The sequence below is a fragment of the Ptychodera flava genome, chromosome 1 (genome assembly GCF_041260155.1).
Source record: "Ptychodera flava strain L36383 chromosome 1, AS_Pfla_20210202, whole genome shotgun sequence".
Lineage (NCBI taxonomy): Eukaryota > Metazoa > Hemichordata > Enteropneusta > Ptychoderidae > Ptychodera > Ptychodera flava.
In genome coordinates, this window is record NC_091928.1 from 27,157,073 (window position 1) to 27,180,910 (window position 23,838).

Sequence of the window (23,838 nt, forward strand, 5' to 3'; positions counted from 1 at the left end):
GTATAAGGTAGTCCATAGACTCCCATGTATAAGGCCAAGAAAAATAAAAATTTAGTTTCTCATCGTATTCATATTGCAAAAAGGATGCAGTGACACAGGTTTTAGTCCCCACGGATGAAGTCCAGGGGGCTTATAGATTGGGTCATGTCCGTCCTTGAGTCCATCCGTGAGTCCATCCATTCACGTAGATATCTCAGATATTTTGACAAAATGTCACGTGACCTTGGTGACTTTTTTACCTCAAATATATATATATTTGTCCATAACTCAGTAACCACAAGTGCTACACCCTTCATATATGGTATGATGGGACAACTTATGACGCCACATATTGTACCTCATTAATTATGCGCATATCTAATTTGAGCGAGCCAATAGAGCTAGAGGTCTGATTTTTGGTATATAGGGATAACTTAGCAATACTATTTTTTTTCCAAAATGTCACGTGACCTCGGTGACCTTTGACCTCAAATATACATATTTGTCAATAACTCAGTAACCACAAGTGCTACACCCTTCGTGTACTGATGGGACAGCTAATGACGCCACATATTGTACCTCATTAATTATGTGCATATCTAATTTTGAGCGAGCCAATAGAGCTAGAGGTCTGATTTTTGGTATATAGGGATAATTTAGTAATACAATTTTTTTGACAAAATGTCACGTGACCTCGGTGACCTTTGACCTCAAATATACATATTTGTCAATAACTCAGTAGCACAAGTGCTGCACCCTTCATATATGGTATGATGGGACAACTGATAGAATACTAGACATTAAGATGTCACATCTTGTACCTCATTATTATGCGCATATGTATTTCTTGGCTGGCCAATACAGCTAGAGGTCTGATCTTTTTTCCCGATTTAGAACCACAACTTAGACATGCCTCATGTGTTTCAAAATGGGAACAACGACATAGACCTATGTGCCCATAGATGTCAACATATACACTCCAGTGATACTTCTTAATGACCACATTTCCCTGCCCCATCAAGACTAATACTCCTATTACAAGTGGGGACTATGTCATTGTCAATGACTTGTTGCTATTATTTTATAGTTTTGGCAATGCCAGTATATTTGTAGTTGTAAAAAACGAATAAAAAAGGAAATTTAAACTGAGCTTGAAGCCAGTGAGCGTCATGCAGCATGATCGGCCCTGACTCTGTACACATTTCATGCACTCCACACTGCACTGCACATGAACACGCACGTTCAGCACAAAACATGACAAGCACTTTCACGGTTCAATTTTGAATTGAAAAACGATGTATTTTCAAGGGAAATGAAAAGGAACTGCATCCCTACCGTCTATATCGAGCTTGAAACATCACTTTTAAATATCATGCCATTCAAAAAGCCGACACGGTGAAATGCCAGAGATGAAGAAAACGGAATGTTCTTGAATCGACATCAGCATGATCAGCGAACTGCATGGTATCAGCTGATCAATACGATCATTAGGGAGCGTTCAGTTATTATGGCCCGGGGTGGGCCGGCAAAATCCAGGGGGTCACCTCAAATTTGAAAACTGCAAAGGGGGGTCATGTATTTTTCAAACAGCTCAGAGAGGGGGGGGGGTCCCGTCAAAAAGCAGTTTCAGTGTTCAGAAATATTCTGGGAGATAAAAATGATTCGTTGCATGATTTCATTTTCTGAAGTTACTCACCTATAAATCTGAACAAAAGTATAATTATCTGTCACATGAACATCTTGACTTGACAACTCTGAGGCTTGTCTTATTGTAAATCAGGCTCACTGCACTGAGGGCAATGAACAATTCCTATTACTTACATATTAGAGATATAGCAAGTTTTGTTAGGGAAAATATTTAACAGTTACCTGTACTGAGACTACTAGTACCATGAAAAGTTAAATAATACATTTGAATCAAGTACATTTGTATCAATTATCAAACACCTATAAAAGTACAAATTAATTTAGTTTAGCATTGTAAAAAAATTATTCTTAGTTTTCTCATAGACTCCAATGTATATAGACTGAATGATTCCGTCGTGTGCGGGCGCTCCGGTGCACTGCGACCTACGACCCTTTAGGTCATAGGTCGCAGTGCGCCGGAGCGCCCGCACGCGACGGAATCTTTCAGTCTACAATGTATAGTGAATCAACATTTTGGTGAAATTCCAAAATTGAATTTCTTGCACACATATCAACCTTTAACCATCCTAGGCTAACTAAGTACTTTAAAATGAATTATCAAATGTCTATAAATACACAGATTTGATAGTTTTGTATTGGAAAAAAAATATTCATTTTCCTCATAGACTCCCATGTACAGTGAATCTACATTTTGGTACAACTCCAAAATCCAATTTCTGGCGAACACATCCATTTGTTACCACCTAATCTGATCAATTACATTGATATCAATAATCGAGAGTACATAAACACATGGGTTTACCTATTTTTGTATTAAAAAAAATTATTCATACTATCCTCATAGACTCCCATGTATAGTGAATCTACATTTTCAGTGAAGTTCCATAATCAGATTTCTTGTACACATAATATGCACCTTTAACCATCATATTCTAATCAAGTAAAATTATGTTAAATATTGAACATCAGTATATGCACAAGTATACCAGGTTTTTCATTGGAAAAAAAAATATTCACAATTTTACCATTGACTCCCATGTATAGTGGATGAACATTTTTGGTGAAATTCTAAGGTCAAACTTTTTGGCCACATGCCAGTTGTAACAACCCTATTTCATTTAAGTACATTTATGTAAATTATCAAATATCTATAAATGCACAGATATAGTTTTGCATTGAAAAAGTATTACATAGATTTCTCGTACATGTATGAGAAAATATATGCATACCATGTATGGTGAATCAACATTATCAACAGCTGATTGGCACTCTGTGTTCAAGATTGAGATACAATGAACATTATCATGCACTGGTCCATGTACAAGTCTTGTTTATTTCAATTTCCCCAGACACACTGTCTGCATGGGACATACAATTTTACTTGGTGCTATAGCAATGAACTCATAAAAGTGTTGCCTCAATAAATTAATTATCGCGTAGGGGCTTTAATGAATGGATAAGTGGTATCTCATATCTCGAGTTTTATCACAGAGTGCCAATCGTTAGCTCTCATTTACAACCCTTGGCTGGGTCTGTTTTGTCTTTATACAAGCAGGATATCCGTGTGTATCATGTAGGCTTGATCAACACTAAAGTGGCCACGTATGTATCACGTGGAATATGGAAACTCGAACACTTTGATTTCCGTTCTCACTTTAGACTGTTTGATACCATGATTTTACCCATTCTGTGTTATGGCTCTGAAATTTGGAGATTTCAATACTATTACGTCACGCAAAGAAAATTGTGCAGCATATTTTTAGGGGCTGTACGTCATACCACAAATGAAGCTGTATTGGGGGATTGTGGCCGATTACCTATTTATTTTTATACTTTAAAACGTTATATTGCATCCTCCTATGAACTCAGGACTCCATCAAAATCCACGGGTACGAAAAGTCAATAATTTTGCAGCAATCTGCAATATCCGACACGCTATGTATAGTACAAAAATTATCAAAATGTCTCAGCTCAGGGCAAACTACACTAAGGTAAAAACTCCGTCCAGGCTAAAAATAATACCAATCTATTACAATAGTGCGTTGCATCCTCAAAAAAACTTCAGGACAAGGCTTATAGCTTAAGTCCATAGATACGAAAAGTCAATAGTTTGCAGCAATGTGCAAGATCCAATACACTGTGCATATGAAGAAACTGTTAGAAAATCTCAGCTCGGAGCAAACAGCACTAACGTTATAACTCCGTCCTGGCCAAAAAAAATGATCAATCATCTCCGATCGCATCCACAATTTACTCAGGACTATATCTAAAGTCCATTGTTACCAAAAGTTAATCGCTTTGCCGCAATATCCGACACGATATGTGTAAGACAAAAATTATCAGAATGTCTCAGGTCGGAGCAAATTGCACTAAGAAAATTAAAACCCGTCCATGACAAGAAATTGCCAATCTATCTCAGTCCGTAGCATCCTCCAATATGTTGTGTATATGACGAAACTTTTAAAATGGCTCTGCTCGGAGCAAACAGCACAAACTTTATTACTATGTCCATGTTGCCAATGACTGGCGACGAGATGGCTTTTGACCTTTTGTAAGCCTGTTATGCCGAAAATCGTAGGCCGAGCAGATCGGACAGAGAGAATAACATTTATTTGTGTTAGTACAACGGTCCCCACACGGTTTTAGTTGGCTTGTCAAATTGCTAAGACTTCCATCAAGACTTCCATCTATGATGGAACTTCGTCACGGTCTTACATTTCTAATGTCTACCTTGCACGCGCAATGATCTATGCAAATTTTTCGACCCGCTCCGCCACAGGACGGAGATAATGTCTTAGCTCGGAGGAGGTTCCCGGACCCTTATTCATATTTGGGCACCGGGCCGGGTGTGATACGTAAAGTAAAATGCAAGGATGTGAGGGAGCTTTCGCCCCATAGCTTTATACAGGCACGTGAATGTAAGTATACGCCAAGTACGAACCTGATACTGCTTTTGCGGCCCGAGTCGTACGGCATAAGGGCCCGAGCCTGCGACGGCCCGTACGCCGTACGTCAAAGGGTTTTATCATATATCTTATTTATGGAATGATAAATATATAGGTTACATAATAGTCAACATTGTTTTAGGCGATAAAAATGCGTGCAATATCAAAAAAATTTCGCCATTTTGTGTGCATTTGTCTTAAATGCGATGGCCGATTGACATACTTAATGTGTCATTTGTTTACGTGCAGATTTCTTAAACACGCAAAGTGCGTACTAGTACGTGACCAACAGAAATCCAGACTGAAATCAAGGTTACGTAAAAAGGACAGATGCGTGATGTCAATTTACTGCAATTTATACTGAACAGGCACGCACTTAATACACACAGGATTTTACCAAAATTTAGAATTATTCAGGGGTTATTACAGGAAGTTTGGGCGATACCGCGTCGTATTTAAGTGGTGCAAAGAGTAAAAGTGCGGATACATCTCGTGATGTGTCCGCATTTTGACTCTTTGCTGCGCAACTCATCAAAATACGGACACATCACTCGAATAGGACGCGGTATCGCCCAAACTTCCTGTAATAACCCCTTTAGGGAGCCTTCAGTAATTACAGGGGGTAGGGCCGGGGGAATTTCGCGCAGACCTGTACCGTAAATGTGACCCTCTCTAAAATGTGACCCTCCCCCTTGTCCGACATTCTAAAACTTGACCCTCCCCCAACAACTGCGGTATTCTCCCAAGGAATAACTACAACAGTATCAGTTAATTTACATAACAATTGGTTCAATTGTTATGTCAGGGACAAATTACAGAGGGGGGCTGGTGTTTTTGGTGGGACAATAGCAAGATATCACAAAATGTATATCACAAAGTGGCGAGAATATTGTTCTTAATTAGACTAGAGTGGTTACAAGTCCATGGTTATGCAAGAAATTTGAATTTGGAATTTCACCGAAATGTCGATTCACTATGCATAGCGGTCTATGATGAAACTATGAAAAATTAGATAAATCTGTGCATTTATGCATGCTTAATTATTCACATTATTGTTCTTGATTAGATTAGAGTGGTTACAAGTCCATGGTTGTGTAAGGAATTTGAGTTTGGAATTTCACTGAAATGTCAATTCCCTATGCATGGCGGTATATAATGTGTATGTATTTTGTTGGTGATTTTCTATTCAGAAAATATCACATGGACAATCAAAGTTTTGGCCATAAAATAAGCTTCTGTCAAAATTGACCCTCCCCCTAGATAGGTTATAAAAAGTGACCCTCCCCCTTGAACTGTTCTCTAAAAAGTGACCCTGCCCCCAATTCCCCCGGCCCACCCCCTGTAATTACTGAAGGCTCCCTTATCATACATGCATGCGTTGGTTATGTCTGTTTTCCTACGAATGCTCTGAAATTAACGACAAAATCAACTGAAGTCGACCTTGCTTGCTCTTGGCTATACTTATACTGTAAAAAGTTGGTTGCTAAGGAGTGACAACAACCGTATCCTGTCTTGTTATTATTCCACTATTTGACCATTCCACTTCAAAGGAGGGTTTATGGAGCACTTTTAATACGATGTCGACACAGTTGTTCACAATTTGAAGAGATGTCATATTTCGTTAAAAATGACGGTGGATGTAAAACATAGGCTGGAGTGTGTAAAATGAGTGTGTTTTCGTGTTTTGATACATAACCTCATCCCTGCGTGAAAGTTATGAGGCCGTCAAAATCGGGTCAAAATACTCGCGCCACGCCAGCGTTCGATTTCAAACTCGATCGAGTATGAACAGCTGAGAGCATGGAGCAAGCAGCTCTGCGACATCTATGAATGCACAGTGGATATAATACCCGTACCAGTCAGTTTATCTCGAAGAATTATACATGTCCCAAGACGTCAAATATGCCGAATTTACCATCTTAGAAAGGAATTTGTGAGCGGATTAGGGAAAACATGAAGTGAGTACACTGTAAGCTGTAGTGTCGTAACTCGTTCGTGATTTTGTTGCTGTACGAATAAAACATTTCAAGGTATTTACGTAGTCTGCTCGTATATATATTTTCGTTCAACGCTTGCCTGAATAGAAGTAAACTTCCATTAACAAGTCATGGACAATGACATAGTCCCCACTTGTAATAGGAGTATTAGTCTTGATGGGGCAGGGAAATGTGGTCATTAAAGGCCAGGGCTGGGTATAAATAGCAACCTTCCCCTGTTGGAGTTAGTTATGCAAAGCGTGGCTTGGGTGGCGTCACGCTCGATCGCTCCGTAAAAACCATGCCAAAATGGTCACAGGCGAAGAAACTTAGGCGTCCATGCACATGTACCTAACTATGAATGTCTAGTGATTGAATATATAGATATTTTTTTTGATTTGAGCATAAATAAAGCTGATTTTGGTCGATGAATGTATTTCTCTTTGTCTTCAACTTGCGTGGCAAGCGGCCACAACAAAGGTCTGCAAGCTGTCAATCAAAAAAGGACGCGATACAGGTGTGAATCGGTAAACGTTTGCGATGTCAACATGTTAGGTACGCACAGCCATGTAATTAGATGGGGCGACCGCAGTGCAGAGCCGCATGCACAGGCACTCTTTAGCTGGGTAGTCTGCTAAATAGATCGATTTTCAGCTCGATCTATCGATCCCGTAGTCGATATGCCCATTTAGATTGCAGTGTCGGCATGTCGACTACGGGATCGATAGATCGAGGCGAAAAGCGAGCAGACTACCCAGCTCGAGCCCCTGTGACTGCAAGTATGCCACCCAAGCCATAGCGCGTTCTCGCGTAGACGTCGTACACGCCGCTATTTCCGATCGTTTCTTCCACAGAACTAGTCATTTAAAGTTCAGATTCAGTTCTTTTAGATTTTTCTGTCGTGAAAAGTATTATTAGGCCTATTATCGTCTTGCCGTTTTAAAACATTTTTGATGACCTAAACGACATCGTGTGTTGTTCCATTGCCATGGACACAACTTCTGGCGCAATCAACGCGAACCTAAGTTGCGGTTTGTGCACGTGTCGCCCAATCTGCGTTGTCGTAATTCATACAAACTAAATGTCAATCACTGACTTTTTTAGATACATTTGTGACGTTCTTCTAAGATTCACTTGCCGACCGTGCAGTACTTCAAAATCACTTATGCGGCCTCGCGAGGTAGACAAACTTTTTTGGCAGATAGTTTGTGGAGTGATCGCTGTAAATATGAGTATTTTACGGTAATATTTGCACTAGCGCAAACAAGGCATTGTGCATTTTCGCGAGCCAGAGCGTTATTTCCGCTCCGTAGACCTACGCACAAGTCAAGCAAAGCTGTTGCCGTAAAGAGGTGCGTTGTTTACGACGATGGGCATTGTGTAATTCTCTGAGAAACGACGTTGTGATGATTTGCGACGGCGCCACAAGGGATCGTCTGAGAATTGACGACTCGATGTGATGATTAGAACGATGTTTTTTGACACAAGATCTAAACATAAGCGTTATGATGAGGAAAAACGCCGTAGATGTTATCTCCCGAAGTGGAAAGCACAGTGGCCTTCATATGTGGCCTTGAAATATGACGGTTCCAAAATGTTTTGTTCATCGTGTCTCAAATACCCCATCATTGCCAAACCACTGGGAAAGCGAAATGCTTTTCTTGACGGATGCGGCATGTTTCGCGTTGAATCGATAAGGTCTCACGCGTAATAGTCAACCGCATTTGGACTGTTTGGTGCATCACAGATGAGATCGTGACGGGGACAATGATTGTGGAAATTTTGTGGGTCCCGCTGAGCCCGATACGGTTTCACTTGCCAACACCCTGATCGCATGCACTCGCAATGCGTGAACCGAATGACGACGACCAGCGACAGAAACTGACCAATCTTTTTACGACGGCATTTATGCTTGCCAAACACGGGAAGCCGATGTATGATATGCCAGGATGTATGTACCTTCATTGATGTTTGACCTGCGTACAGCCTACAGGTCTGTGTGTTCCCGGCGTTATACAGCCTCTTGTGATGGGGGGGGGGGCGTATAACGCCGGGAACACACAGACCGTACGCAGGGCTACTTCAATGTGAACTTTTGAGAAAAATCCGCGTCAACATCGGCGAAAATTACCAAAATAAGAAAGCCCTGAAAGCCGCTACGGAATTCGTCGCAAGTATTTTGGTCCTGATTATTACAAATGGAGGACAAGTAAAATTTTTGTGAGGACAAGTGAAATTGAAAATCCACTTGTCCGACGGACGAGTGAAGTGGAAAAAAAATTGTCAAGCCCTAGTAATAACGTCGTTAGTTGCAGCGGCGGCGTGGTGTTGTACCTTTGTCATTACAGTTGAAGTCGTTGAAGTACACCTGTTATTGCTACAAGCACCGCGGGCTTCACGAAACGTTGTTTCTCAGTGTACTGGTCTCGCCGTTATATTCAGTTACGTATAATCTGTTGTTTGCATGTCAACACATTGGCCTGTTTACAACCTCCTGTGCACACTAATCGTGACCGTAATTTGCAAAGACATAAACATTCGATCCCGCCCGTGAATGTCAAAGGTGAACGGCATTAACTTGATCCCGGGTATCAAGTCCCTGGCCTTTAAGAAGTATCACTGGAGTGGTATATGTTGACATCTATGGGCACATAGGTCTATGTCGTTGTTCCCAATTTGAAACACATGAGGCATGTCTAAGTTATGGTTCTAAATCGGGAAAAAAGATCAGACCTCTAGCTGTATTGGCCAGCCAAGAAATACATATGCGCATAATAAATGAGGTACAAGATGTGACATCTTAAGGTCTAATATCCTATCAAAATTGAAGGGTATAGAACTTGTGGTTACTGAGTTATGCATATATATGTATAATCAAGGTCAAAGGTCATCGAGGTCACGTGACATTTTGAAACAAAAAATTGTATTGCTAATTAATCCCTATATGCCAGAAATCAGACCTCCAGCTCTATTCGCTTGCCCAGAATTAGATATGTGCATAATTAATGAGGTAAAGCGTGTGTCTCCCATCCTACTAAATATAAAGGAGATAGCACTTGTGGTTACTTATTTATTGACATAAACGTATATTTTATATTGTCAAAAATACATTTTGTCAAAAAATTTCTATCCTATAGTTATCCCTATATACCAAAAATCAGACATCCAGCTCTATTGGCTTGCTCAGAATTAGATATGCGCATAATTAATGAGGTACAGTATGTGGCGTCATAAGGTCTCCCATCATACCAAATATTAAGGGTGTAGCACTTGTGGTTACTGAGTTATGGACAAATATGTATACTTGAGGTCAAAGGTCATTGAGGTCACGTTACATTTTGTAAAAAATTGTATTGCTAAGTTATCCCTATATACCAAATATCAGACCTCTAGCTCTATTGGCTCGCTCAAAATTATATTAGATATGCGCATAATTAATGAGGTACAATATGTGGCGTCATGTGGTGTCCCATCATACAATACATGAAGGGTGTAGCACTTGTGGTTACTGAGTTATGGACAAATATGTGTATTTTAGGTCAAAGGTCACCGAGGTTACGTGACATTTTGTCAAAATATCTGAGATATCTGCGTGAATGGAGGGACATGACCCAATCTATAAGCCCCCTGGACTTCATCCGTGGGGACTAAAATCTGTGTCACTGCATATCCTTTTTGCAATATGAATACGATGAGAAACTAAATTTTTATTTTCCTTGGGTTTATACATTGGAGTCTATGGAGAATTGACTTATACATGGGAGTCTATGCAGAACTGCCTTAAACATGGGAGTCTATGGATTTGTAAACTAAAAAGTCCTCTAACACGGCCAAATTTGATCGCATTGTGAAACAATTCCACTTGCATCTGTATGGGGTAGGGTACTATCCTTGTGCAAAGTTTGAAAGAAATTGACCTGGGCATGTCAGAGATATCTGCGTGAACGGACGCACGCGACAAACGCATGGACGGACGGACATGACCCAATCTATAAGTTCCCCGGACTTCATCCGTGGGGACTAAAAATCATCTGCACAAAGTTTCATCAAATTTGGCACAGTTGTACCAGAAACAGCATTCTAATAAAAAATTATGCAAATTAGCTCTAATTATGCATGCCACACCAATATAAATATACCTGCATATGTACCGGTATGCCATAGTGTAGTATCCTTGTACCAAGTTTAAAAAGAATTGGCACAGGCATATCTCAGATATCTGCAGTCATGAGCTCCTATGTATGGACACAGCATTAATATTAATTTCATCCTGGAACTCCTGTGGACCATACCTGGGGACCCTGAGGATGGATATCAAATACAGGAAAGAAAACGGCCGTCACACAGCCATTTTTGATCAAATCATTACAAAAATCGGCGTGCATATATATGTGTTACGGATTAATATATGTACCAACTTGCAATGCAATCGCGCCCGGCATCGCTGAGAAACTTACGTGAACGAACGCACAGTCGTCAAATATAGGAAACAAAATGGCCGCCAGGCAGCCATTTTAAACCGGATCAAAACAAAAATCATTGTGCATATGCATAACATATAGGGTATTCAATGTACCAAGTTTGAATGGAATCGCTACTAGCATCACTGGGAAATTTGCGTGAACATACGCACATACATCAAATAAGGAAACAAAATGGCTGCCAGACGGCCATATTGGATCGGATCGTATAACAAATCGACGTGCATATGTATGGCATAGGTAATAATCCTTGTACCAAGTTTGAACGAAACGCTCCAGGCGTCTCTGAGATATCTGCGTGAACGGACGCACGCACGCATGCAAGGACGGACGGACGGACGGACGGACGGACGGACGGACATGACCAAACCTATAAGTCCCCCCCGGACGGTGTCCGTGGGGACGAACAACCTAAACGAAAGTTTTACTTTTCCTAGATCTTACATTGTATCTGAAACCCGCACCGGTGCCACCAGACACAAACATGACCCGTGAATCTCACTGACACTGACAGGTACAATCGGAATTTTCATGAGCACCTTCAACCTTGCCTGTCGCGAGTATTTTCAGTGCAGTTTGATTTTTTGGCTCATTTATGGCTGTAAACGATGTAATTCACCACCTAGATACTTAAGCTCATCAAGAGGAAACTTTTCGCAAAGCAGTTCTATCATGATGCACTGTCAACCGGTATCATAATCTTCAGCAGGATAGACGACATGAAAACACTGCACCGTATGGGACCGGCCGTGCACGACGACAAGTGTCGGCAAATGATACAAATTTTTAATACGTTTGTTTGTATGTTTTGGTACAACTGTACTTGTGCCTAATTGCAGTGCCCATGAACTGACTGCAAACAACAAAAGTTTGACCATATAATCATAATGACGTTTAGGATTGTCATTTGTCTTATTCTCTCAGCTGTTTTATATGTACATATACCAACGAAGGTCATGCATGCCAGCACAGGGGGGGGGGGGAGCGCCTACGTGTCCGTCCCAAGGGATGGGTAGGTGTTTCATTGTATTGCTAATAAAGATATATTCTACCAACCTTTGGTATTTTGGTCTTAACTTAGCACCGCCCTTGACACTCTTTCGTAAGCGTTTTATCAACATACTGCGTCTATTATCTGATGAGTTTGAGTGCCTAATTCGCCAAATAAGCAAGGGTAAATTACTAATCTGTGGACGCTGTCACCAGATTATCACCGGATTAAATTTGACAAAGTCAACAACGAACGCATACCTTGCTGGTGCGTTCGTTGTTGACTTGTCAAAGTTAATCCAGTGACTAATCTGGTGACAGCGTCCACAGATTAGTGATTTACCCTTGCTTACTTTGGCGAATTAGGCACTCAAACTCATCAGATAATAGACTAAATTACTACAATCTTTGCTTGCCTTTGCGAATTAGGCGAACAAACTGGTAAGATAATAGACGCAACACAGTGACAAAACTTCGCTAAAGATTGTCAAAGGACGTAAATACGAAAAAAGAAATTGTCACAAAACCAGCGCTAACATAAGACAAAGACACCAAAGCTGCAAAGAAAGGTTCGTAGTATAACACTTTATTGGCAATATATATCATAGTCAAACGTATAAAAATAAACCATAGCAAGAAGAACGTTGTCCTGGGACAAGACATCCCTTCCCCTGGGGACAGACTTTGGTGCAATTCCCTGTGATACCAACGAAGGTCACGCATACGAGTCGCTGTAAGTAGTTCGGTTACAGTGAAAATATAATTCGTATTTTAATATATGTTAAAATACAGGTTCGTATCAGTACCGTCCAAACAATAGGAGAATGGCAATACAGGTATAACATGTATGATGATAATATAGGGTTATTCACAAAATACGGCCCTGTATGGACGAGGGCTCAGTGAGTGACGTATTGGACGAGCCGAAGGCGAGTCCAATACGTCACTCACTGAGCCCGAGTCCATACACGGCCGTATTTTGTGTATAACCCTATTATTATACACCTCCCTTCATTAATCGTCCGTATAAACTAATTCTATGGTAAATTGAGGGATGCGGCACGCGCGATATGAGTGGAACGCGCGCGATTACTGCTCCGCGCCGTACAAGTCCCTTGCGTTGGCACGAAGCCAATTGATTTTCAGTGCAGTACAAGCAAACTTCGCTGAATGTTTTTTCAATTCCAATTCAATTCAATTCAATTCAAAGAACTTTATTTATCCCAAACACGGGCAATTAAAAAGCGTGGCTCAAATACAACATCAAAAATATATAATACAAATTTACAAAATGGTAGGAGACGCAGGACTATACAAAAAACAGTTTAGGAATCATTTAAAAGCCGCACAGCGGTTGGAATGAATGACAACTTGCGCCGGTTTGACCTGCAAGCCGGGTATCTAAAACGCCGACCAGAGGGAAGTGTGTCGAACTCTGCTGATAAAATGTGATCACTAGACAAAAGAATGAGCGGGCTTTCCTGAGTACTTGCTGATTATAAAACGTAGAAAGACTTCTCTGGGGTATACCAATTAGTTTTGAGCTAAGTGAAACAATTCTATCAAGTGAAGTTTTGTTTTAACAGACAGATTTTGATACAAACAAATGAATGAAAATGAGATAACGCTTTCAATGTAAGATTTATAAAAAAGAGATAAAATTTGTCTATCAACCATGAATGAACGCAGTTTCCTTAAAAAGTACAATCTTTGCTGCCCCTTCTTCAGTATAGCATCGGTGTTATGATCCCATTTCAATTTGCTGTCAAATATTGAACCAAGGTATGTATACTTCGAAACAATCTCGACTTCTTGATCGTGAACAATGGACGTAGGAGGGTTGCGTTCTTGCCTCCTAAAATCAATTATCATTTCCTTAGTTTTCTTAACATTTAAGTTTAGATACGAATTATCACACCACTCAACAAACTCACTAAGAGCGGGACCATGATGACATTCTGATCCCTGTAGAAGTGTAAGCAGAGCACTATCGTCAGCAAACTTAACAAGATGGCTACCTTCATGTGTACTTCTACAATCGTCAGTATAAAGGATGTACAACAGAGGAGACAGAACGCAACCCTGAGGAGAACCTGTATTTGTTTGAATGATACTTGACAAAATACCATTGACAAACACCCTTTGTGATCTATTTGTAAGAAAGTCAATAATCCAAAGTACAAGTTGATTGCTAAAATTAAATTTTAAGAGTTTTTCTGCAAGGATGTGGGGTTGGATTGTGTTGAAAGCACTGGAGAAATCTGCGAAAAGGATTCTTGCATGAGCACCTGTTTTTTCTAAGTGTTTGTACAGTGTATTGAGAATGAAAAGCTTAGCATCTTCAACACCTTTTCCCGGTCGATATGCAAATTGTAGGGGGTCTAGTTTGTTGTCAACCTTTGTCAGAATAATGGACTTAATTATTTTCTCAAATGTTTTCATTACCAGGAAAGTAAGAGCAACAGGTCGAAAATCATTGGGTTCTTTAGGGCTAGCTTTCTTTGGGACTGGTACTACTATAGAATTTTTCCATATGGCAGGAATACTAACTGTATCAAGAGAAACTTGGAAAAGGTGTTGTAAGACTACACTAAGCTGATCAGCACAGAACTTCAGGGTGCGACCACAAATACAATCAGGACCTGGACTTTTGTTCACATTTAATGATTTTAAAGTTTTAGCTACTTTCTCTGTCTCAATAGACATCCCTAACTCAGGAGATAATGACTGTTTTAGATTTGTGATTTGAGATGAAAAATCCTCTGTTTCAAAACGAGTGAAGAATGTGTTCAGGACCTTTGGCAGCGCCGCTGAGTCTAAGTTATTTAGTGTAACTTTTGACTCTGAAGGAGTAACCTTATTTACTGCTGCCATATGCTTGATACCTTGCCAAGTAGATCGAAAGTTACCAGAAAGAAACTTTGATTGAATTTTATTTTTATAATCTAACTTTGCCTGCCTAATCGCTCTCTTGACCTTCTTTGTTTATCAACTGCTTCTCGCCTGATGTACCCTGAAAAAAGATTCTCTTCTTATGGTTGAGAATAGACTTTAATTTTTTGGTCACCCATGGCTTGTTATTGGGGAAAATTTTTAACATTTTTCGTAGGAATAACAGAATCCGCACAAAATGAAATATAGGAAGAAATGACATCGGCAAGTTGATTAAAATCGATACAAGAATGATAAAACATCTCCCAGTCAGTACATTCGAAACACGCCTGTAAGCTAGAAATACTGTCTACTGACCAGTTCTTCACAGCTTTTCAATTTTATTAGTTTTTTAAAATTAAAATAAATTGCATTTAGACTCAGTTTTGTGTTTAGCGTGTTTCAAACCTTATACTACAAATATATTTTGGTGGAAGTTGTTATTATGTCTATAACTCACCGTAAAATAGTTTGTTTACATCCGATAATCGCTAGGTCAAAGGTCAAACAGGCACGTCACGCGTCTCCCGTATTCGGGACTCCGCGTACTATACAAAATACGGAAAGTTATTGGACGGTCAAACTCCCATAGGTTACGGCAGTAGGTGTATAATAATTTCTTTTATAGCATCATGTATGCTGAAATCTACATACACACCATTCTTGACGGTAATTCATGTAGTATTCTATGGCCGCTTATCTTGCCGAAGAGCCTTACACACACCATCAAAAGAGAGAGAGAGAGAGAGAGAGAGAGAGAGAGAGAGAGAGAGAGAGAGAGAGAGAGAGAGAAGCACACTGGTTCGAATACAGGTATAATTCTGCAGAACAAAGACATACTGTCATTGGAAATCTATTGTTCATTACTTTTTATTACTTTTCCAAAGTTACAGCTTTAGTATATTTATGCTGTAAAAGACTAAGTTGCATAGGAGGAAAGCTTGTTTAAAACCTTTGATTAGTATGTAATATATATTTTGGTATACTTTTCATGTAAGACTAGAAACCTTTAACGTTCTAAGTAAGAAAACGTTGGAAATGTTAAGAAAAGAGGGCGCAAGGATAGATTATCGTAGGTTGAAGAATGTGTTCTGCATACAGGGCTTTCATTAAATGTTTTATCAACAGGCTGCGGGCGACTGAAGGTCGCTGCGGCCGATGACCGAAGGTCATCGACAGGGGGAGAGCTCGAGAGGGGGATGTGCACCCCCCCCCTTCTCGAAGGGGATTTTAGGGAGTCTCTCCCAAGAAAAATTTAGAATTTTATGGCTTTTTTACAGCTATTTTGTGGTTTTCCAGATGCTTTTCTATGCATTTTAGGAGCTAGATTTATTCAGAATTTTATCAAGCTTGATAGCTTTTTTGTGTAAAATCAAACACTGAAACAAAAATCCAAGAAGAGCAAGTACAAAACGCGACTGAGGAAGAGACCACACACTGGTTTCGAAACGTAGCGTCAGACGATCACGCTGTCATTCGACAGCCAGGTTACGGCTACGTCTCGCCATGACTTATATCTTCATCAAAGCCACACACTGTAACAAACAAACATAAACACAGAGAACGACAAAAATAGTATAGACGATGTATGGAGCCGCTTTCCCTTTATTACATTTAATAAAAATAATATGAATCGAACAATAAAATTCTTCTCATGTGATCAGTATAGTATACAACAACGCCGGAGTAAAATTTGTTGAACCAAACTGAAGAGTCGAGATCGATGATGAGGCCTCGTTTGAAAGTTGAGACTATACTGAAACAAGTTAGAAAACGAAAAAATCCAACATTTTTCAACCTCGTATTGAACTTTAAAAATATGAGTATTTTATGACTCATTCGACTCACTATTGAAGATAAAATGTCGTTTAGCAAATTAGCTTTATCCTTGGTGATTGCATCGTTTCTCTCGCTGCTCGAAATGACTACATACATTCTCCACCACATACTAGCCCCATGGCATTGTACGGTTTCATTCAGTTGACTTCGTAAATCCGAGATTGCAACTACGTAAACGTCCGTATTCCATAAATCTTTATCGTGGCATAAATTCTTGACATTCAAGAAATTTGAAACAATTAAAAACCACCTCTTTTCTTTCTTCCCGACCCCAATAAATCAAACAAAGTCGTTGCCGGCCACTTGAAATGGTCGGTGTAAGGTGAACCAGTAGTACACAATAGACGAATCACAGGATCCGACATTTGACAATAGTGGATCGACATAAACCAATCACATGACGCGACGTGTCAATGTCAATCGACTTGATTGGACAATTAGATCAGAGCAGTATCTGACTTTGAGTGAAGCTTTCGTATGCGGAAGTAAGATAGCGAGGCAAGTTCGCGTTATAGATCGCTTTAATTAAAGCGTAGATCACATTTTCACATGTAACTTTTTATAATTCTGTGTAAAAGCCGATCATAAAGGGTAAAAGGAGGGATCGGTATTTATTTCAACCGGCGATCGTTCCGTTTTCTATGTAAACGCCGATAATAAGGGTCAAATAAGGGATATCGAAACCGGCGATCCTCTGTTGTCAGGCGGCGACTTTTCGCCGCCTGACGGCTGTTAAGGGAGCGTTCAGTTATTATGCAAGGGGGCGGGCCGGCAAATTCTTCCTACGCATCAGTCAAACGAACCCCTCTACCCGTTTTACCAAAAAATTGATGACTACCCTTTTAAGATGACAAAAATTTCATGACCCCCCCCCCCTCACATTGCTTGAGTAAAGATATGGAGCAATAGAATCAAAAACAAAATCTTAGCCTTTTTCAAATGACCTTCCTCACTAACTCAAAATGTGCTAATGCTCAGATTTCCCCTTCTGACTTGCTATAATTGGACTGAAATTACAGGTGGTTCGCAATATTTTTGCGCAAGCGTGTGTGTACAAAATTGTGATATTTGGATTTAATTGAAAATCAGCTGTTGATAAGGTTGATTCACTATACATGGTAATATATGAGAAAACTATGTAATAATTTTTCAGTGCAAAACTATATCTATACATTTATAGATATTTGATAATTTATATAAATGTACTTAAATGAAATAGTGTTGTTACAACTGGCATGTGGACAAAAAGTTTGACTTTAGAATTTCACTGAAAATGTTCATCCACTATACATGGGAGTCTATGAGGAAACTATGAATAATTTTTTTCCAATACAAAAATAGGTAAACCCGTGTATTTATCGATTTGTCGATTATTGATATTAATGTTCTTGATTAGGGTGGTAAAAAATGGTTGCCGGTAATTGGATTTTGGAGTTATACCAAAATGTAGATTCACTGTACATGGAAGTCTATGAGGAAACTATGAATGATTTTTTTCCAATACAAAACTATCAAAATCTGTGTATGTATAGACATTTGATAATTCATTTTAAAGTACTTAGTTAGCCTAGGATGGTTAAAGGTTGATATGTGTGCAAGAAATTCAATTTTGGAATTTCACCGAAATGTTGATTCACTATACATTGGAGTCAATAAGAAAACTAAGAATAATTTTTTACAATGCTACTCTAAATTAATTGTGCTTTTATTGGTGTTTAATAATTGATACAAATGTACTTGATTCAAATAGGATATTTGAAAGTTCAGATGTGGACAACAATTATGAGATTGGAATTTCACCTAAAAGTATTATTTAACTTTTCATGGTACTAGTAGTCTCAGTACAGGTAACTGTTAAATATTTTCCCTAACAAAACTTGCTATATCTCTAATATGTAAGTAAAAGGAATTGTTCATTGCCCTCAGTGAGAAGATAAGCCTCAGAGTTGCCTAGTCAAGAGGTTCATGTGACAGATAATTATACTTTTGTTCAGATTTACAGTTAAATGAATTCAGAGAATGAAATCACGCAGCAAATCATTTTTAACTCCCAGAATATTTCTGAATACTGAAACTGCTTTTTGATGGGACGGATACGTCTGAAAATTAAGTGACCCCCTCTGAGCTGTTTGAAAAATACATGACCCCGCCCCCCTTTGCAGTTTTCAAATTTGAGGTGACATCCCCCTGGATTTTGCCGGCCCACCCCCGGCCATAATAACTGAACGCTCCCTAATGAAAGCCCATATATTATGATATCCAACATACCTGACAAGACATCTCAGATGCTATTCAGACCGCACTATTTTCAATGAAACATTAACTTAGAAATAGCCAGAGCCCGAAAGACAATCAAGACGACAACAGGGTTTGTGCCAACGTCATAACATAGGGGACGAAGAACAGCATTTTCTGAAATCAGCCACGAAACAAAAGGTAGGGGTCTTTTAATTTGTTCATAAAATCTAACATTTATTTACGATCTCAAACACAAATTTGCCATGTTTTGCTATTCATTTGATGTTCAGTTTAAACAGTAACTGATCATGAAACTTGGCAGAAACATGGCGGCTTGAAACAGACACGTCCACGATTTTGGAAATGATATGCTAGGAAGCATTGGGTGGTATTTAGTCCGGGGTCATTGTCGTGATTTTTGCTTCCGTGTGCATTTCGTGAAGACTATTGTCAACATATATCATTTTGTTCCTTAATACCTGGAGAGTCCAAAAAACATTGTTGGCATTTTTCCTTCCACTTTGTCAAGGTCATTCGTTACTCGGCAAAGTCAATAGATTAAGCATTGTAGTGCGTACAAATTGGCTATTATCATTGACCAAACCACTTTATAATTCAGTGGTGTAAATGTATTTCACAGATCATGATAGATTTTTAAAAAATGTTAGGCGATTATTGTTCCTGTTCTTAACCGTTTTATATGGATTTGTATGCAATTACAAGGACTTGCTTGTGTTGCAGTTGTTGATCGTCTCTCATGCACTGTGTTAAATAATGACACGTATCGGTTTCTGTCATGCACTGCACTTGACTACTACATCATACACTATACAAACCCGTGCATTTCAGCGTAAGCCATCCCAAATATTACCAGCTCTGGTAGATTGTAAAATAAAAAATCCAGACTTCTGCGCAGAATTTCACTTTTGTTGAGACTTGTTGGTAAACAAAGGCTAAATGTAGAAGCCTGGCATTTATCAAAACTAAGCCTCTGTGCTGAGAAATATAGGCTATTATCTGTGCCTTTTGAAAATAAACTCCAGTACACACAATGTTGTACTAATCAAGACACCCATTGTTGACACATTGATGCAGAGTAGAAAAAATGATACATTAACAATAGGTTGATCATTTATTGAGACACAGGTTTAGTCCATATGTTACATTTACGGTTAAAGATGACAAGAGAAGTCAAAGATGGTGTTAGTAGTTTCTCAGAAACTGTTATCAAAAGACTACTTACTCGATAATTTAATGTCACGGAATACTCGACATTTAGTGGTTGCGTTTCACATATAAATACTTCGCATAACTGACATTGCATGCACATAACTTCGTCAAAACGTTCAATATGGAAAAACATATCATTCCTCCGAAAAGAGGACGTTCTGAAACAGACTTTAAGTTATGCCTGATATGTAAGGAAGCAAGTGGTGAGCTTGTGTCAAATCCCACTGCATATGACACAGCGCTGGAGTTTGTTTACCAGACAGGTGAATTTAGTGATGGTGTCTTTCCAAGAATAAGTTCAAGACTCAGAGATGATGATTCCTCTTCCCTTCGACATTATGGTGCCAGCTGGCATATAGGGAATGCTATGCATGAAAAGCATTAGAGCAAGGTGATAGCTCTGTAATATTAGGTAAAGCAACTTTAAACCTCATCTACCATGGAAAGTGCTGGTTCATCTGAAACTAAAGTTGCTTTCACTTGTACATACGACAAAAGCATGTGTTTTTCTGTCAACAATATAGTTTTTCTTTGGGTCCTCTCCATGAGGTTTCTTCATTCAATGCTGGGGAAAAACTACAAAGAGCAGTAAACTACGGAAAATGAAACTTGTTAAAAGTCAGACTCAGTGGTGCAATAGATCCAAGAGATGCTATAGCCATTGACATTAAATATCACAAAAGGTGTTGGACCAAAAATGTTGAAAATGTCTTGCTATATTTTAACACAAATAAAGACTTACAGTCACCAATTGTAAGAGACTGGATCTGCAAAAGTCGGTAATGAAAATACCACCATGCTCGATTTTTTTCCTTGTTGGAAAATTCTTTAGCTTAAGGTTCAGTTTTAAACCTGGGTGAAGTACATGACTCATATTTGGCAATACGTAAGGTACATGGAATTGTGAACCCATCTATTGGAAATAGGAAATTTAAAAAATTATTACTGGCAACATAAAAAATACGGAATTCGTAAAATCTGCAAAACGCAATGAACAAGAGTTGGTTTTGCTAAAGGCTACTAATGATTAAGCAATACTGTGGAGTTGCTGAGGAAAGTACAGAGGAAAATGTAAGAGTACTGTTCAAGGCTGCCAGAATTTTGAGAAAAGTAATATCATTTTCAATAAGCACACCTTAGTAGTTCAAAGATTCTTTACAGACTCAAGCTACAGATGGTCGTGAACCTACAGCTCTTACCACTTTCCTTCGGTGGGTTTTAGTTGGCCCATCTACTTCAATGAATGCTGATTGTCGTGATTCATCAGTAAAGAAGTGTATTGATAATGATTTTGACGTCATTGTGCAGTCTTTCAAATCTGAGCGACAGGTATCTTGAAAAGCAATGGCCAATAAGGCTGTCTTTAGGCAAAGAGATAGTGATTTGCCAGTGCAGTTGGCGGTTGGCCTCTATATCCACCAGACTACACGAAACAGGAGTCTTTTTGAAATCATGCATGGTATGGGTTTATCTATTGATTACAATCACATTTTACGTTTAGAGACTTAACCAGTGGAATCTGTTCAAGCAAGTACACTAAATGGAACATATATTCTAACATGTTTACAAAAGGGAAATTTTCTCTTTTACAATTGATAACATTGTCTTTAACATGACGGAAAGGCTACATAAAAACTGTGCCTGCTTTTCAGCACTCGGCTATCAGCAAATTATCAGTGGATTATATCTCATATCTTGATAGTGGTCATCTACACTATCTATAGAGTACAAAGGTCTCTCAAGGACCGGACTATTTTCAACGTGATTATCTGTGACTCACTCACATTCTGTACACTGGTGTGCCATTGTGTCACTAGAGATGTAGTGGAGGGACGGTGATCTCCTGAATCAATCTTTTCAGTATGACAAAAGAACTACTGCTTAGGTCCTCCTTTCACAGTGAGAATACCACTCAACACATTCTCCGCGCAACAAAAGACCAAGCATGTGCTTCATTTTAAGCCATATTTATTTCAATTCATTAAAACATGCAGCTTTGAAAATGTTGCAAAATTTGAAGAAAAACTAAGTACAACAAAGGTTTAACTATAGAAAAATGCTGAGTGCAAAAAGAGGCAATTCATCAGTTGTAGAGTATAAAAAAATGCTGGATAAAAAAGTGGTGTTTTTCAAGGTTGAGTACTGAAAATCCTGAATCCGAAATAGCGATAGATTTTCGGTTGTTAAATACTGAATATTCAGAGTACAAAAAATGGCAGTTTATTGGTTGTTAAATACTGAAAATGCTGAGTAAAAGGTAATAAGTTATGTTAACCGCAGAAAATCTTGAGTCAAACAAAGGAACAGGTTGTTGCTTTTTATGTACTGAAAAAGGCGACTACAAAAGACAGTGTATCAGTTGTTACATATTAAAAATGCAGACTTAAAAAGGAAGGCATTTTTAAGTGTCAAGTGTTGAAAATCCTGAGTTGAGAAAGAGGTAGCTTATTGTTAGGCACTTAAAATGCTGAGTACGACATTGAGGTAGTTTATCAGCCATTCAGCTGTGAATGTGAATCACTTTAATTGTGCATTCAAAATCTGTAAATTTTACGCAGAAGACTGTGAACAAATTGAAAAATTGGGACTTTGACTATATCAGGAAAATATAACTAACTTCTAAACTACAAAAGCCACTAAACTTCAATCAATCTACACCTACATCAGAACTGCTGAAAAATAAGCAAAATTACAGCAGTCTTTTAGCTTTAGGTATCAAAATTAAAATCAGGAAAATAAATGTAAGAACATGTTTGGTGATGATGATGTAGGAATACAATGTCAATGTTGATAATTAATGTTCAACAAATAATTTTAAAAATAATTCAGTGTATACAACACACCCTGTAGCACTCCCAAAAAGCACACTAAATAATTAACGAAAAACAAAACCGAGATTTTAAACCTGAGATAAATTGCATAAACAAGAGTAAATAATACTTTGAAATACAAGCATACTGCATAGTACAGTTCTATCTCGCTATATTACTTAGTGCTATCAAGTTAAAATAGTGTAGGTAACATAACTGGTGAGCAAACAAAAGCATGACTTTTATATTGTACAGAAACATGAACGTGATAAAATTGTCAACTTTTGGAAAGGTGTGTGCTTCCATGTTGCTACGATAACTGAATTGTTCCTCTTTTTCTATCATACCACTCAATCACTCAAAAGTTATATTTGAAATGTTTTTCTTCTACATTGGAGAGCGATCTATATTGTACTTTTTAAAGATTCGTGAACTCCTAACAAATGTGGAATAGTTTTTATCAGTTTCTACTTGCAAAGCTGCCATTAAATTCTTCGATGCATCTCTCTTGATTTCTGCAGCAATATTCTTTGTATAATTAATCGCACGAGTAGGTGCTGTTACAGTTGTAATCACCACACTTATGGTCAGGAACTTGTAAACATCACGAGGCCGAAGACCGAGTGATGTTTACAAGTTCCTGACCATAAGTGTGGTGATTACAACTGTAACAGCTCACCTACGAGGTGCGATTAACGACTTACACCACGAAAAACAGGCCAATCTACTCTAAAATTTGAAAATTACTACCAATAAATTGTCGACTTTTCAT